Source organism: Ambystoma mexicanum, chromosome 1p (genome assembly GCF_040938575.1).
Source record: "Ambystoma mexicanum isolate Mex_15411 chromosome 1p, UKY_AmexF1_1, whole genome shotgun sequence".
NCBI classification, from domain to species: Eukaryota; Metazoa; Chordata; class Amphibia; order Caudata; family Ambystomatidae; genus Ambystoma; species Ambystoma mexicanum.
In genome coordinates, this window is record NC_090921.1 from 371,669,681 (window position 1) to 371,688,126 (window position 18,446).

Sequence of the window (18,446 nt, forward strand, 5' to 3'; positions counted from 1 at the left end):
CTCGACGCCCTTGAGACCGTCGAAGCCTGTGAGGCCTTCTAAGAAGGCATCGGCGCCATGTCCGTCGAGGGGCTCTCTCGAGGCTCTGCCTCTGAGGAAGTCATCGACACCATCAGCGCCAAAGCCGTCGAAGGACACACTTGGGGCTCCAGCTTCGAAGCCGTTGTCGAAGCTGTTGGCGCCTCGCTTGGCATCTACGCCGATTCCGTTGACGCCTTTTGAGGAGGTGCCCCGGAGACCGGTGGAAACCCAGAGGAAGGCACTGAGTAAGTCAGTGAGGCCTGTGTTCGAGCCTTTTTCTGTACTCTCATCTGGGGATTTATTCCAGCCTTTGAATTATATCTCAGAGGTGGATGAAGGGTCAGATGTGGAAGGGGCTTTTCCTCCTGAGGTTCCTGACGAACTGTTGTCTGGTCATAGCCAGATGAAAGACCTGTGTCAATCCTTGCATGATGCCAGTGGTCTGGACACCTCCCCGGAGGTTGAATTTGGTAGGCCTGAGCCTGGTACACACGCCGAGTCTTCGTACAGGCGTCTCATGTCGAGGGTGACGGAGTACTTGGGGTGGTCTGCTCCACCTGTGGATTTTCTGCAGGATGACCTGACAGATATTTTGGACCACGGTCCACCCACTGACCCGGTGCTGCCATTTCATATGACCTTACAAAGAAGGGTGGCGGCGGCTTGGACTTCTCCGGAGAGTCTCCCGGCAGTGAATAAGTCATTGTCGAAAAAATACCGTCCAGCAAGTGGCGACCCTGGCTACTTGTCTTTGCACCCCACTCCGGAGAGTTTGGTGGTGCAGGCGGCTACGGCCCCAGCGAAGCTGCAGCGTACCCTACCATTCCTCCTGATAGAGACGACAAGCGCTTCGACGGTTGGGCGAAGAAAGTATTTTCATCTGGGGGTATGGCTTTAAAGGCAGCCAACTCCGTTTGTGCCTTGGCAAGATTCACTCACACTTTGTGTAATTGTGTATCTTTGGCGGCTGAATATATTCCCAAAGGGGTGGAACGGGATGGTTTTCTTGCCCTCGTTTAGGATGGCAAGGATGCCATGTGTGAATCAGTTCATTCGGGTCTGGACGTGGCAGACTGTGTCAGCCGGTCCATGGCGGCGAGCACCGTGATGCGCAGGTTTGCGTGGTTGCGGAAGCCTGGATTTGCTCCTGATGTACAGTCCTGACTTCTCAACATGCCCTTTGATGGTGACCATCTTTTTGGCAGCAAGGCTGACGAGAGCCTTGAGAGGTTGTAGACCTCCAAAGTTGCAGAGAAGTCGTTGGGCGCTGCAGTTCGCCAACCTCCACGAGGAGACAGCAATGGAGGGGAGGTTCCTTTCGATACTACTTGTCCTTTGGTAGATCGAGGGGAGCTGCCAATCAAAGGGGCCAACGTAGGAGTACCAGAGGTGGAAAACAAGGTACTCAAGGTGCCAAGGCCGCTCGGGCAGTTGCCTCTTTGCCCTAAGGCACTGCTGCAGCCGCATCAGCTCAGTCATGAGGCCATGTCACACGGTTCGCCGGTTGGGGGAAGGCTGGCGCAGCATCTTGTAGAATGGCGTGCCATTACTTCAGATGTGTGGGTTCTGGAGATCATAGCCCACGGCTACCGTCTTTGTTTCCAGCAGAGGCCTCACGACAATCCACCAGGGAAGCTCTCTTTGAAGAGTACGGATCCACTCCTTGTGCGGGAAATCAAATCCCTGCTGGAGAAAGGTGCCATAGAACTGGTGCCTGTAGTGGAGAGGAACAAGGGATTGTATTCCCCATATTTTTTGATCCTGAAAAAAGATGGGGGATTGAGACCCATCATGGTTTTGCGTGGCTTGAACAAGCACCTCAGGAAGGACAAGTTCAAGATGGTTACTCTCAAGTCCTACAGGCCCTTCAACTTCAGGACTGGTTGGTGTCTCTCGACCTCAAGGATGCTTACTTTCATGTGCCGATTTATCTCAAGCACAGGAAGTACCTGAGGTTCGTGGTTGGCAACTCGCATGTTCAGTTTCGGGTCCTTCCGTTCGGATTGACCTCTGCCCAAGGGTCTTCACCAAGCTCATGGTGGTGGCAGCATATCTCAGGAAAGGGGGGATGCACGCCTACCCCTACCTGGACGATCGGTTGATCAGGGCGCGCTCTCCCGAGCAAGTCCTGGATCATCTGTCAGTCACCTGCCACTCCCTTCACAGGCTGGGCTTTTCCCTCAATTTAAAGAAATCCCACGTGACACCTACCCAGCGGCTCCAGTACATCGGAGCAGTGCTAGACACATCCCTGGGGCAGTGTTCGCCTCCCCAGGTGATGGTGCACACGACGTGCCCAGAGTCTGCCGGCATTCGAGTTCTTGAGGTTGCTCGGCCCCATGGCATCCTGCATTCTACTGGTGCCAGAGGCCAGGTTGCGAATGAGATCTCTGCAATGGGCTCTCAAGATGCAGTGGTCGCAGTCCTCTGGCAGGATGTCGGATCCCGTTCAGGTGCCTCCCTCGATCAGCCAGGATCTTCGGTGGTGAGCCGTCGAAGGCAATCTGATGAAGGGGGCTCCATTTTGACTACTCTGGCCAGAGGTAACGATCGTGACGGACGCATCCCTCATGGGATGGGGAGCTCATGCCAACGAGTTGACAGTCAGCAGTCGTTGGTCTCTGTCGGAGTCCAGACTCCATATCAATCTGTTGGAGCTGAGGGCCATCAGGCTAGCTCTGAAGGCTTTTCTGCCATCTGCGGGGGAAGAATGTCCTGATTCTGACAGACAATACAGTGGCCATGCGCTACCTCAACAAAAGGGGGGGCAGGGTCTCTCCCACTGTTCAGAGAGGCGATGCAGCTCTGGTTCTGGGCCATCCAGCAGGAAATTTCAATCTAGGCTGTTCATCTCTGGCCGGAGATGAAAACGAGGCGGTGGACGCTCTGAGCAGGCAGAGCACGGTCTCTCACGAGTGGGAGCTGGCTCAGGAGGTTCCTTTGGAGATCTTCGCCCTACGCGGGACCCCACAAGTGGACCTCTTCGCCACCTGTTTCAACCGGAAGTGCAAAAGATTCTGCTCGCGGGAATTTCCTCCAAGAGGAGCCTTAGGGGATGCGTGCGTAGTGGAGTGGTCCTTCCCACTGCTTACACGTTTCCTCCAGTCCCTGTCATTCTGCAAGTGCTGCAGAGGTTACGGAGGTTTGGTTCCCGAATGATCCTCATTGCTCCGGCATGGGCCAGGAGAGCGTGGTACCCGGACCTTCTCAACATGTCCATCTGCCCTCCACACCATCTTCCCTACCGAGACGATCTGCTCTCACGGGAGGTGGGTCGGGTTCTCCATCCAGAGGTCAAGTCTCTCAGCCTTCATGCTTGGTTTGTAAAAGGTTGAGGTACAAGGATTGGGACCTCCCTGAAGACGTGATGGAGGTGTTGCTTTCGGCCAGAAAGCCCTGCAACAAAGTCCCTGTGCCGTTGAAGAAAGTTCTGCGACTGGTACAGGGTAAAGAATGGGGATCCTTTTTCATGTGCCATTCCTGTAGTTCTCTTTTTTTCTTTTGTTAGCCCCAAGGGCCTGCAAGTGGGTACCATTAAGGGGGACCTGGCGACGCTGTCCATGTTTAAGCGCTCGTCTGAGGAGTGTTCTTATTTTAAGATTCCTTTGATTGCTCAGTTTCTGAAAGGGCTAACTAATGTACCCCCAGCGTCACCTTTCCAGGTGCCTGGTTGGGATTTGAACTTAGTTCTGAAATTCCTAATGGGAGCTCCGTTTGAGCCCTTACATTCTTGTCCTTTGAGACTGTTGACCTTTAAAACTATATTTTTAGTTGCGGTTACTTCCGCTCGCAGAGTGACTTGCAGGCACTATCCGCCAAGCCACCTTTCACGGTGTTCCATAAGAACAGGGTTGTCTGCTCTGCAGAGGGGTGATCCCATTCGTAACATTGCTGAAGCAGCCACATGGGACTCTGTCCATACTTTTGTCCAAAACTACTCCCTGGATTCTATCCATGGGCAAGATTTAGCCTTTGGCAAGGCGATCCTCTATTCTGCAATTTAATTGGGCATTCTAAAATTCTAAATTCTTTTCCCGCTTCCATACGTTGGTACAGCTTTGGGAGTCTGTCATAGATGTGGAATACGTCGGAGGACACAATCCCTTCGAAGAACAAGTTACTTTCTTACCTGGTAACGTTCTTTCGATGGGATGTTCCTCCGACGTATTCCACATCGAACCCTCCCAGCCTGCCCCTCTACAGAATTTCTTATGCGATTGCAGCTTACGTTTCTGCAAAGCTTTCTGTAGTCATACCGGCAGAAGATTGGTGCCACACGTTCTGGAGAAAAAACTACAACTGAGGCTATGGGCGTCGTGTGCCCTACTTATACAATCTGGTGACGTCGGCTCGACGGAGGCCCTCGAGGGACAGCCTATCGACGCAGGATGCAGATGCTGAAAAATTTCCGAAGCAGCACAACTGATGATTACCTGTCATAGATGTGGAATACGTCGGAGGAACATCCCATCGAAAGAACGTTACCAGGTAAGAAAGTAACTTGTTTGTTTCACTACATAATCAGTGCTGTTTCTCAACTTGACTGCAACTTGTTAACTTTATTTCCTTGTTTTCATTTTGAACTGTTTGTAAATTAGTGGATTGTGTTTAACACCTTGCCAGCTAAGCTTTATGCAGATCTATGCTACAAGGACGAGCATACTTGTCCTTGGCACTTAAGGAAAACATGGTATCAGTGGCTTCACTTGACGTAGAAGCGAGACTGATTTATGTACTAGAGGTGGGTTCTTTCAGTATATTCCTCCGCTTTTACCCGAGATTAACAATCAGAAATATCAGAAATTATTATACTTTTTATCACTATGGCTGCAATAGTTAAAAAAATGTATGGCATTCAACCTTATGCCATAAGTACCATATGTTGTGTTTGTGAACTACACTGGTTCAGAGTATTTTGCACCAGTGATTGGGGGGGGGGGGGACCACTTCAATGCTAAAGTAATAAGTATATCGTATGATACAGCCCAGTAAATTTAAGTTCTATGTGTTAAGATTATGCATACAAAATATACAGTTCCTTTTTTAAATATAGTTGCCTTGTTTTTTTAAGCATACAGTTTCCATACAAAGGATAACATTGCTATTCCAAGCATACAGTTGTCAACACAACCATGTTTTGCCCACCAGGCTTTTTCAAGACTGTTATGCAGTAGGCAATTTTTAACAAAACCTATTTTCTCAATTAATTTGAAAATAGCAGTTGTAAGGCAACTATGTTTAAAATTGCTGAATATACTGTGTGCATAATCCTGAAATAGAAGTTGTGGTTTACTGACCTATCTCACAATACTTACTACTTTATTAACAGTGGAAGTGGTCATTTTCTTTCTACCAATGGCAAAATATACTTAGAACCTGTTTAGTTCACAATCACAACCTAGCGTACTGAATTATGTAGACAGTGGTTTCTTGAGTTTCTCTTGACTTGCCTATGGGCAGCTCTGATGAAGCAATTGTGTGAACGTTTTTGGGAGGGCCAGGAGATGAATGGGGGTGGACATGGCTATAGGTAAACAGTTGAGGCTAATCCTTGACGATAATAGACTGAGAGGAACTGTTCTAGCAACTAAGTAATTACGTTTTTTGAATACAAAGTGGGATTCATGTTTTTTCATGTTCTTTATTTAGGTATTCAAGCGCTATTGCTAACCTCCTTCAGTGTACCACATTCTATATAGTCTGCTGACAGCGTACACATGGTCAAGTTGCTGCAGCTTAACTTTCTAGTGTCTCTTGTCTCTTGTCCTTTGTCATTTTGCCAGTGGCAAATTTTATTCTATGTAAAACTGCAGGGTGATCACTGGAGAGATTTGAATCTGTCATAACCGCGGGAATTGCTCTAGACATCCCTCCAGACTGTTGTTTCTTAGCCATTACAGAACTGTAAAGACAATATTCAAATAAGACTGAAGCTGCACTAAAAGGGACAGTCTAGCCGAAACTTCTAGATCATGTGATCTTGTTTGGGAATGGATGTGACTTAGCCGTTCAAGTTGGATTGCATCTTTTTGGGATGGATCCAAGTATGATTTGCTTAGGGCCATTCCACAAGAGCAAATTGTCATGGTTCTTAATTCATAACCTTCCAGTTATGAACCTTCGGTTTTCAATTTCTTTTCTTGGTTGATATGTCTTTACTCCTACGTCCCGTCCCCTTTCCTCTCCGTCCTGTGGGACGGGACTGGAGCACTTTGTAAAAAGCATCCACATTTTTTTCAAAAATTTCTCTCCTCGGTTTGCTGCGCTGGGCCCGGCACGCGGCTGTAACCACGCCCACCTTGGCTCCGATCCTGCGCATTGCCCATCAGTCCTTTTCTCCGCACGATCGGGGCCGGAAGCACTTGCATCCTCGGAAGACTTTCTTCCCTTTTTCCCTCTCTGGCTCTTGCTAGCGTTCGTTTACTAGCCTGTCTTTCTCTTAAACTAGATTTTCCAGACTGTTCATCGTGTCACCGTCGCTTTGCGAGGGCTGATTCCCATCCTCTTTGTTTAGAGTGTTTGGGTCCGGAACACCGTTGGGACTCCTGTTTTTACTGCGACTCCCTTTCGGTCCGGGCACTTCAACGTCGGTTGGAGCGGTGGGGGGAGGTATTCAGACGAACTCCTCCTTCGCATTTTCAGGCGTTCATCGACGAGAAGAAAAAACGGCCGGTAAGTTCTTTAATTTTCAGAGCACCCCGGCCGTGGGATACCTTCCCGGGTTCCTCTCGAGCCGGGAGGGCGATGATCGCTCTGTTACCGTGGTTCGCCCTGAGGTGCCTGTCGGGCCTAATAATTCTACCAGAGTTTTCTCCGATGGTCTCTGTAAGGGGCCTGTGAACACCGGAGTACGCTCTGAGGCCCCTCCTGTGGGGGCTGTTTGTAGACCCAGTTCTGCTGAGTCGTGGGGTACCGGAGCTTGCTCTGAGGCCGCTCTTTCATCTTCCCTCAAAAAGAAAACCGGGCTACGCCCCGAGGTCTTGGCTGGGCTTGCGGTTACCGAACGGATGTTCGAGGCCCGTGCCAATAAGGCTTCTACCGGGCGTAGGTCCGTGGTCCCTCGTACAGAGGCTAAGGATACCAACAGTTCTGAGGGGCCGGGCAAGGCCCTGTCGGTGACAGCGCACCGTTCCCGCTCTTGTGGTGACACCAGATCTGTTGAGGGGCCAAAGAAGAGAGTTTCTTCTTTTACCGGCAGTGCCGAGGCTCTTCCTTCGAAGGCTCACTTGGCGGTTGGTATGTCGCTAAAACATTGCAGGCCTCATAGTACCGGCTCTGCCGAGGTTCCTTACGTTAAGGCTAAAATTAAGACCCCTGATCCATCGACGGGGACCCCTGCCTCACTTCCTCACGTGCCGCAGTTCCCCTCAGATGAAGACAAAATGGCGGCTGTTCCCGCCACGACCACGGCGGCCATTTTAGGTACTACCCCTACAACTACGCCATCGGCCCCTGGTGTAGGGTTTGGTCCTTCGGGTGAACCTAAGGCCCCATGTGCGCATCCTTACCGGCAGATTTATGATTGGAACGCCCTGATGCCTCTTCCGCACAATGTTCCGTTGCTCGCGGGGGCGGCTCCCTTGATTTATGTGGATACGTCGGCGGAGGGGTCGGTGTGGCACCTTTCCCCGTTACGTCCCTGGATTTGTCCACCTCATGAGAGGCCTCCTCAGGTTCCGAAACAATCTCCTGAGGACGCCTTTTTTGGTAAATTTCAAGCGCTTATGCGCACCGACCCCATGAGGGAATATTTCAAAGGGATTTTCAAGGAGATATGTCCACCCATGCCTCCGGCTCCAACCGTTCCGACGGTGGTTCTGCCGGCGCCTCCCTTGCCCGTGGAGCCTCCCCCTGCGCTTCCGCCGGTGCCACCATTGTCCCCGGTGGACAAGGCAATGCCTGACACATCTCAGCAGGATCCTGACCGGTCAGATGACCCTCAAGGCGATCAGGACAACGAGGACCTGCCACGCTCTACCAGAACTTTCCATGACCGGGTACTGGACATGATGAGCTTCTTAGATGTTCGGGTGCCCGAGGCACCTGCTCCGCAAGAGGGCGTGCTTTCTGGGGCATTCACCTTGTCTCCTTTTGAGCGTAACGGCCTGTTCCTGCAGAAGGACGTTCTGGCCGAGGTCCGAAGAGTTTGGGAAAAGCCACACTTGGGACTTTTTGTCAATAAAAAGATTGACGCGAGATACAGGCTACATTCCTCGGAAGACGTGGCCGAGCCGTCTTGTCCGCCTCCCTCCTCCACAGTGGTGGCTGCGGCCACGTTGCAATCCAGACCTGCAGCATCCTCCTCTGCGACATCGACTCAGGTCTTGGGAAAGGAGGACAAGCTCCTGGACTCCCTAGGGAGGAAAATCTTTGCCAATTCGGCCTTGCAGCTCAGGCAGGCCAATGCAGAATTGATTTTGGCGGGAGTTAACATGCGGATGTGGAGAGGTCTGTCAGAGTTTGAGGAGCACATTCCGGTCGAGAAGCTGGAGGATTTCAGAGGAGACCTTTCCGATGCCAGGGTCTTGGCCCAGGATCTCCTGGAGGCTGTGGCTCATCACGTAGACACCTCAGCTCGGGGTCTGATGCTTGGGGTTGATACCTCGCGGCAAGCGTGGCTACATGCCAATAAGTTCTCGAAGGAAGGTACAAGACAAGGTTCTGGACCTTCCATTTGATGGTAAGGAGCTTTTTCACTCTTCTACTGATGTAGAGCTCACCAAAACCAAAGACAGCACTCAGACGGCAAAATCATTGTCTGTTCTGGTTAAATCTCCTTTCAAGGCTCAAAGGCCGTTGTCGCAAGGTCGACCTTCCTCTGGTTTTAGGGGCTTCCTCCACCGCAAAAAGAGTGCATACTCCTGCGGGGAATAACCGCCGTAGACAACAGCGTACGCAGTATTTCTCCCGCTCCTCAGCCTCCTCATCAGGTTCAGGTGGCACCGCCACCGATAAACCTGCCAAATGAGGGTTTTCCGCGCTCGCACGAGACCCCAGTGGGAGGACGCATTGCGTCTCATTGGGAGGCGTGGCAGACCATCACAGAAGACAGATGGGTCTGGTCAGTCGCTCGAGCGGGCTTTGTTCTGATCTTGATGGTCGTGCAGATTATTGAACCTCCGTCCCCAAGTACCGCACAGACAGAAAGGATACACTGTCTGTGCAATCTTTGAGGCCACAGGTGTGTTGAGCCGTCAATCAGGTAGCAGGAACGCCGGAAGGACCCCTGACCGCTGCAAGGCAATAGTTAATGGTTAAACAGGAGCAGTGCAATTGATACGAGTAACGGGTAACAATCAGTATTAACAAGGCTTACCCAGGAGTGTTGCAAGTGGTGTCCTAAATGTGGTAAGAGCCACAGATTGTTGGTAGTGGTGAAAGAAGCGTTCTGCACGGCTCGAAGGTGGGACACACCTGGGTCTGATGTAGATGGACCAGTAAAGCAGGAAGTTCAAAAACCAAGTTCCAAGATTCTAGATTCAGAGAGGATAATCCAAAGGCAGTCCAAGAGAGATCCAAGGTCATGGTGCCGGGGAAAACAAAGTGGAATCCAAGTAACAGAAATCCGAGGGGCAGGCAAGACAAATCCAATGAACAGTCCGAGGTCGCAAAATCCGTGATCAAAAACAGGTAAACCAAGGCGCTACACAATCCTCAAGAGATCAGCTGTGAAGCGCTGTACACCACGTTGCCAAGATGCTTTTAAACTGATTAAGTAACCACGTGATGTGTCTCACGGGCGTGTGAGACGTGACGTGGTCACGGAACGCTGGATGTTCGTTGCCGTGGGAGTCTTTGTGGGCGTGACCAGCCGTGAGCGCGCCTCCATGGTAACTGCCAGCGAAACAAAGGACGGTAGACACCGGGGCTACAGGCTGGTGTCCTCCTACGCCAGGCAAACTGCTGGTTCTTTCTATGTGCAGGGACTGCTCTTGTTGTTAGGTGTGGTGTGGGGCTTGTGGTTGTGTGATTCTTAATGGGGCGAGCAACGGGAGACGTAACAGGCTTCCGCTTACCTTTACCCCCTACCCCACCCCTCAACCCTCCTTTTCAGCTGTCGGGCTCACCCTCCCTCAAGGCCGAGGTTCAGAAACTTCTGCTCCTCAGAGCTGTGGAACCCGTTGCCCTTGGGGAGCGAGGGGAGGGCTTCTACTCCCGGCTGTTTACGGTGCCCAAACCCAACCAGGCTGGCCTGCGCACCATCCTAGACCTTTCCCAGTTCAATCTTTCCCTACCCCAAGAGAAGTTCAAGATGACCACGCCCGGCCAAATTCGCTCCTCGTTGCAGGCGGGCTATTGGCTCAGCGTGGTGGATCTTCAGGATGCGTACATGCATATCCTGATTTGGAACCCACACAGGAGATACCTCCGTTTCTCTTTGGGAGAGGAGCACTTCCAGTTTCGGGTGCTTCATTTTGGCCTCAGTTCGGCACTGCATGTCTTCACGAAGATGATGTTGGTGATTGCGGCCTATCTTCGTCTCCCGGGTATCCATGTGTATCCCTATTTGGACGACTGGCTCCTACGCAGCCCTCCAGTCTCTCCTTCAGCTCCTGTTCCATCTTGGGTTGTCGGTGAACTAGCGGAAATCCTCCATGACGGTCTCACATGACCCGACTTTCCTGGCTTTTCATTGGAATACGATAGACTGCCGAGTGTATCTGACCGGGGACAGAATGGCGGATCTGCTGGCCACGTGTCAGATTTTTACGCAGTCGGAGAGCATGTCGGCCTGGTGGTTCCACAGGCTTCTGGGCCTCATGGCCTCGTGTGTACTGGCTTTCTCTTGCTCGTCTCAAAATGAGACAGACCCAGATGGCTCTTCGGAGTTCCTGGCGTCAGGCTGTGGACCCGGATTCCAAACAGATAATGATTCCGAATTCCATGAGAGCGGACCTGGACTGGTGGTCATCTCTCAGCAACCTGTCAGTGGGCGTGGGATTCCAGGACCTAGCCTCCATGGTGACGATCACGACAGACTCCTCCCTTTTCGGGTGGGGTGCAACGTTAGATCTTCTTCAGGTTTCGGACCTCTGGTCACCTCAGGACAAGCTCCTGCACATAAATCAATTGGAGCTTCTGGCGATTTTTTTGGCGCTCAAGGTGTTCAGACCTCTAATTGTCAACAAGGTGGTCCGCATAAGAACGGACAATGCGGTGTCAATATACTACATAAACAAGCAAGGGGGAACGAAGTCTCCCCCTCTCGTGGATCTGTCCATCCAGATTTGAGAGTGGGCTGTGCTTCATGAGGTCTGGCTGCTTGCAGTGCACATCCCGGGCCGGCTGAATGTCACCACGGATGCCCTCTGCCGGCGGACATGGTACGCTACGAGTGGGAGTTGAAGGCGGAGATCCTCTCATGGATTTTCTCGTGTTGGGGCACACCGGAGGTGGACCTCTTCGCCACGGCGGTAAACAAGAAGCTTCCTCAGTACGCCTCCAGAGGGGGGCTGGGAGCCTCCTCTCTGGGGGACGCACTCGAGATCCCATGGCACAACATGAGAGCTTACGCCTTCCCGCTTCTTCCTCTGGTTCATTGAGCAATTTGGAAGTTGAAGAGCTCTGTCAACTGTTCTCTTCTACTGATAGCTCCGTGGTGGCCGGGCCAGGTTTTGTTTCTCAGAACTTCAACACCTGTCGGTGTGTCCGCCGATCAGGTTACCAGTAACTCCCGATCTTCTTCACCAAGGGGAACAGCAGATGTGGCACCCCTCCCCACAATCGCTCAGCTTGGCGGCATGGTGCCGGAGTTCACGGCTCTAGAGCATTTGGGTTTGTCTGCAGATAACATGCGCATTATCAAGGCAGCCAGGAAACCCTCAACCAGATCTCAATACAAGAGTAAATGGCTCAGGTTCTGTCATTGGTGTTTGGAGAAAGAATTGGACCCGAGGGTGGCGACTATTGACACGGTGCTGTCCTTCGTCTCCTCCCTAGCAGAGTCAGGGGTTCATGTCTTGTCCTGCAGGACTTCTCTCTCAGCGATTTCCGCCTACCTCTCTACAGACCGGTGTTCTTATTCGTTAACTAACCCGGTGGTGAAGAGACTTTTTGCTGGTTTGACACGCATCTACCCTCCAGTTCGTAGTCTGCACCCGCCTTGGGCCCTAAATGTAGTCCTGACTGCGCTGTGCCATAAACCTTTTGAGCCAATGGCTACGGTTGACCTCAAGTACGTGTCCTGGAAAGTGTCCTTTCTGATAGCCGTTACGTCAGCGAGGAGAGTGCGTGCGTGCGTCGGTGGAGCATCCTTTCTTGGTCTTTCACAAGGACCCTTCGGACGAACCCAGCTTTCCTACCAAAGGTAGTGACCGAATTCCATCTGAATCAGTCGATTTCCCTTACGGTCTTTTTTCCGAACCCTGCCTCGGACGCGGAAAGGGTTCTACACTGCCTGTATGTCCGAAGAGCTCTTAACTTCTACCTGGACAGGACTGCCGAGCTTCAGAGCTCTTCCCAACTGTTTGTGACCTTCGGTAAACCCCAGGGCAGGCTGGCGTCTAAGGCATCCATTTCCAGAAGGATTGCTGCCTGTATCACAGAATCTTTCACCGTCCAAAAGCTGAAACCTCCTAAAGGTATCCATGCACACCAGGTGCGAGGCAAGGCAGCTGCGGTGGCTTTTCCGAAGTATGTTCCCTGGGAGTCCATCGCTAGAGCAGCTACTTGGGCCTCCCCATCTGCTTTCTGCAAGCATTACTGCCTCGACATGAGCTCTAGGGCTGACGCTCAGTTCGGCCAGGTTGTGCTGAAGAACCTGGTTCAGTAGGGGTATTTCCATCCACCCATAGTTCCTGTAAGGAGTGCTTGGGAATCTCCCATAAGTATGGAGGAAAGGGGACGGGACGTAGGAGGTTTACCAGGTTACTCACCGTAGTGACCACCTTACTCCTAGTCCATAGTCCCTTTTCCTCCATACGTCCGCCCGCCGTCCCCTCTAATAAGGTTCCTCTGTTATTGCTAATGGGACTTGACCCAGCGATAGAAAAGGACTGATGGGCGATGAGTGGGGCGGAGCCAAGGTGGGCGGGGTTAAAGCCACGTGCCGGGCCCGCGCAGGAAAGAGGCGGGAAACATTTTTGAAAAAAATGTGGATGCTTTTTACAAAGTGCTCCGGTCCCGTCCCACAGGACGGAGAGATGTCCCATAAGTATGGAGGAAAGGGGTCTATGGACTAGGAGTAAGGTGGTCACTACGGTGAGTAACCTGGTAACTCGTTCATAAGGCCTGTGGGCTTTGCTTCAACACAATTCAACCTTTACCTACTCGTACGTCTTGTCCCCTTTCCTCCATCCTTGTGGGCATCCCACAACATTGGGACGGTACCAGAGCCTTTGGCAGCAAAAACATGTGCTGTCCCTTTAACTTTAGTATATAGGCCCCGCCCTCTGGTGCCTCACTTCATTCTCTTTTTTTCTTGCACAGACTGTGTCCGACCGGCGTGGCCTCTTTTTAGTGTTCTGCATGCTCCCTGTTTTTTTCTTTTTTCGAATTTCTTCACCTCCCTTTGGTTCCCTGCCTCCACCGGTGCATGCAGATAGCAGGAGGCTTTAGAAGATGCGCATCCTGCGATCGGTCGTTCCCAACCTCCGCTCACCACACGCTCTGGTTTGAGTGCTTGGGGCCCAACTGCTGCTGGGACGCGTGTGCGTGTTGCAGCTCTCTCGGTCAACGTTCATTGAAGAACCGTATTTACAGCTGGAAGATCTTCCGCACTTCACCACCCGGTCATCTGAAGGATTTTGTGGCCAAGGCCTTATGTCACAAGAAGATAGGCCCTCTCTTTTCCAAGGCACTCCAGCCTGGTGACAACATCCTGGGAGCCCTCAGACTCTTAACAGAGGTGGTAGGCCCAAGGCCGTTAAGGCTACCAGTGTGCTCCCGAGGAGCCCAGGGTCTTTCCTGGACCGATCACTGCTGGGTGCTCCATCTCCTGCTCCTCTTTCACACCAAGGTGAGAGAGGCTCTTGAGCTCAGGTCCCAGACGCAAGCATGGAGCGTGGCCCCATACGACTACCAGCCCGGCGGCTGAAGGTAAAAAGGCTTCCAGAGCCAAACTCTGAGGTCGTGGAACCAGGGCACAGTTCAACTTCAAGCCTGCTGGCTGAGGGCCATAGACCTACCGGAGCCTTCTGAGGTTGGCGCTTTTGCTTCAGTCGGGGCACAAACCGTCCTCTATGTCACACTGGATTCTGGGCCCTTGCATCCTCCCTCCCACAGCGTGGCACAGGGTCCCAAAATGGCAGACAAGTAGGTGGTGGAGCCTGCACAACTGGCGGCCCAATCGCCCTCAGAATGGGCCATACAGGGCAGATCTGGTCCTCTCCCCTCGGGGAGCAGTTCTGGGCCTCGGGGTCCAGCCGTGTGATTCCCCCACAGGGATATCTTGCTACCCAGCTGTTCGGATACCCTTCACAGTTGCCCCGGTGCTTAGAGCAGGACAGAAGGCCGTTCTCCCTCTCGCACTTTCTTCTGCTTATGCGATCCCTACAGATGGCGAGTTTCCTGAAGGATCTCATTAAGGAGGTGGTCCCCCCCCCCCCCGATGGTGTCTCCAAAACCCCCCACTGGGCCCTCCCAGGGGCACTGGGGGTTCAGGTACCGTGTCCGCTCTGGTACGTGTCCCTCCCCCTCCTGTGCCTGTTCCGCTGCCACCAATGCCTCCAACCTTGCCACACGCATACACCAGTCATTCCGCAGCCTGCTCTGCAGCGGACCAGGGTGGGGGGAAACCTCCAGCTCCGCTGTTGCACGACCCAGACTCTCCTCAGCTTGACAAAAATGCAATGGGCGATGATGATGCTCTGGAAGAGGAGCCTTCCGCTTCTATCAAGGTGTTTTACGACATTCGATTACCCAGTACCCCCCCCCAAGCCCCCCAACACACACCACACCCGCCAAAAAACACGCGCCTGGAGTGTTGGGGGAGGTCATGGTTTTGCGCGCCACTGGCCGCTCGAGAATCCCTCTGCAGAAGCACGTCCTGTCATTGGCCCAAAACGTTTGTGAGAAGCCACGGGCCAACGCCCAGAAGAACAAAAAGCTGGATAGCCGCTTTTGGCTTCTGGAGGAGGAACCAGTCCTACTTGCATCCCGCCCTCTGCCCCACTCTTCAGTCGTTGCGGCTGCTTCCTTTTTTCCAAAGTCATCGTCTTCTGCATCCGGTGCCTCTTCCAACTGCTTGTCAAAAGAGGACAAAGTGCTCAAGTCTTACAGAAAGAGATGCTACCTCAACTCGGGTCTTCATCTACGCCAGGCGGCAAACCAGAAATTGGGGGTTGCATATCATCATTCACACACACATGGGGCGGGCTTAACGTTGGATCGCTGGTTGCTCCGTGTTAGGTTTGATTTTCATTTATAGGCTATATTTTCCTCACCTATTGAATCACCAGAACATTTCGCTGGACTTGTGGGTTCTTGTTCCTGAGTGACTGGGAAACTTTTTCTCCATTCACCCTTTCTTTTGCTCTTGTTATGGGTGCCCTTTTTGTGTATTCGTAGTGTATTTTTGAAGATATCCTTTCCTGTGACTTTTTGGGCATCTACTTTTTACTATGGTAGCACACCACATTTCTGTGCAGTGTTGTAATTGGGGCTTCCCTTTTTATTTCCTCTGGATTTATACCTTGGGTGAACTACTGTTCCCAAATGTAGCGCGATCTGCTTGGATTCAAATGGTTTGCATAGGCCACCATCTTGTTTCGAAAGTCGAAATGGGCTGTTGACTGGGCTTATCTGTAATACCATCCCTAGTGTAACGTCTGTAATACCCATGGTCCAACCAGGCGTTGAAGTCCCTCATATAGTTTTTTCCACCGTAGTGGATCGTCGCAAGTTGCGGAGCTTGGGGTTTTTAACCATTATTTATTATTGTTGCTAAAATGAATATTGATTTCAACTACTAATGCAGTTTCTTCTCAACAGCAGTTTTGATAGACTAAGATCTTCTCTGAGAGGCTCCCTGTTGACCACTGTCGCAGCTTCGGCCTTGGCCTACACAGTAGCGAGACAGGGGGGTGGTCACATTCCAAACCTCCCTTAAAGAATGCCTTCCCTTTCCCTGCCCCTCTTTTCTACTTATGCCCTTACTAGTTACCCTTATAATGGAGAACAGTCACTTTAAATTAGTCTCTTCCTGCCATAAAAAGTATCCCTGGAAGGACACCCCAGGGAATACACTGAATGCATACCTTGTGGATCACCTGAAAAATGCTGTGCCCGCCTGCCAGATTTTTCAACCCTGAACAGTCAAAGACCAGCATAGAAAACTTTGGTCAGCCCACACCATGCAGGCCTAGGCTGCATGGATTAGCGGTGCCAGAAGAGGTACTGAAGAGTCGGATGACGTCTACTGCACAAAGTTACACGGAAGACTAATCTGGAGCAGCAGCTTCCCAGGTGCCAATTACCCCCCCTCCGAAGGCATGCCGGCGGCATCGCTATGGAGACCACACTCGGAGACATAAGCACACAGCCCAAAGCCTTTCCACAAAACATTCCTCGAAGCATGGCCACGCGGACCAGTAATACTCCTAATGGTTCTGCCTCAATGAAGTCATCTGCGTCCACATCTCGTGTGCGCCATTACAGTGCAAAGAGACAAATGTCGAGTGAACTATTGTCCACACATATAAAACAAGACCCTCAATTTTCGAAAGAGCTCTCACCGAAACATGAACCAAAACAGACATCTGCTCCCAGTATTACCCACACCACCAAACGTGCTTCGACAGACAACGTTATAATGCCTGCAATCACAAATTTCGGCCAAATCACGTGTGTTGCCGAAAATCACATTATACAGATGCCTCTTCTCCTTTGCCCCAAGCTTTCGGCTTTAGCCCACATCATACCGCTGAAGAGGCTACATTCCCTTTACAAAGTTCTACTAAAGCTTGAACCAAAGAAAAATTCATGCAAGCCATGGACAAGGTCCCTTCATTTTAAACTTTATGGGGAAGTATCCACTTTAAGAAAAACAGATACAAACTAATGCAAGGCGAGTCACCATGTACGTCCTTCAGGTTACAAGAGTTACAACTATGCCACCACTTCTTCACATTACGAGGTTAGATCAAGGTACTTTAGATCAAGATAATACAAACTACTATGATGATGATGATCAGTTTGAAGATGGACAAGCTTATGATGACCATTTCTTATTTCCATCACCACCAAATATTGATCAGCCTGTTGATGACTCTCCAGTGCATGAGCAAGTCCTATACAGTGATCTACTCATGAGGGCAGCAGATTGTTTTAAAATATAAACTCAAGAGGTTCCACAGGATCTAGATTTTGTTGGAATAAGATCACGGCGAGTAATGTAAGATATATGTATTTCTGGGGCTTGTGAATCTGCTTACAATAACATGCAATGCATAAACTGACATTCGGTGGTAGTCGCAGAGTATTACATGACTTGTTTTCGAAATTTGAAAAGGGAGGTCGACTGGGTGTGTTTGTAATACTATCCCTTGTGTGACGTCTATTGTACCCATCGTTCTTCACGCATCGAGGTCCCTTGGATTGTTTTTTTCCGCCATCATTGTCAGTCGTGTGTTGCAGAGATTCCTGGCCAACGGCATTATTATTATAAAGTTATACAATTATAATAGCTGTTCCAATATTTGTTTGCCCATTGTTTCTTTGACCAACGTTCGGCAACATTCGATGGAAGGCTCCAGTTACTATCTTCGAGGGGACATCCTCGACTGACTTGATTTCGGCCTACACCAGACCCCCTCCCCAAGCTCCGGACCCTCACAGTAGGGAGAGTGGCGGGCGATAATTTACTCTTATACTATTAACCATTTTACATTATTCGTTGTGCTGCCTTTCAAGTTAAACATGGAAAATATAGCATTTAAATTGTGCCCGTCCAGTAACCGCAAATACCCCTGGAAGGGCATGCACTGTGTGTGCTATCATTGTCTTCCTCGAGACCACGCAGAAAAAGACTGCAAGTCTTGCAAACTCTTCAAACATAAAATATTAAAAGATTGCTGCACTAAGCTTTGGGCTGTCCACGCCGAAGCGTCCATCGACGTAGCAGGCGCCGAAGAGTCTGACGAAGGCAGCTATGATGCACATAGTGACACCGAAGATGATTGGGCTTGTATGGGTTCCCATGTGCTAGTCCCCGCCTCTGATAAGCAGCCCATTGCCCCTGTCATGGATACTACACCCAGCAACAAAATCACCCATGGCCATCATCACACTAAGTGCACAACACTGAGCCGTACACTGAACAAGTCGTCGGAAAAACACAGCCACGCGTGTCGAAAGAGAAAACCAAGCATGCATTGTCATTTGGGTCCTCGCAGTCGTGATCACCGCAAGACAGAATTCCCAAACAGACGCTCAGTATGCCCCTGCCCGACACTGCTCCTAAAATGTCCCTCTTTTCACGTGCCGAA

At 51.1% G+C, this 18,446-nt stretch overlaps 1 protein-coding gene across 4 annotated transcripts in view; it reads left to right on the forward strand.

The window, feature by feature from the left end:
• GATAD2A (GATA zinc finger domain containing 2A) overlaps positions 1-18,446 on the forward strand; it is a 1,131,740-nt gene that overhangs the window by 956,827 nt on the left and 156,467 nt on the right. The window lies entirely within an intron of this gene.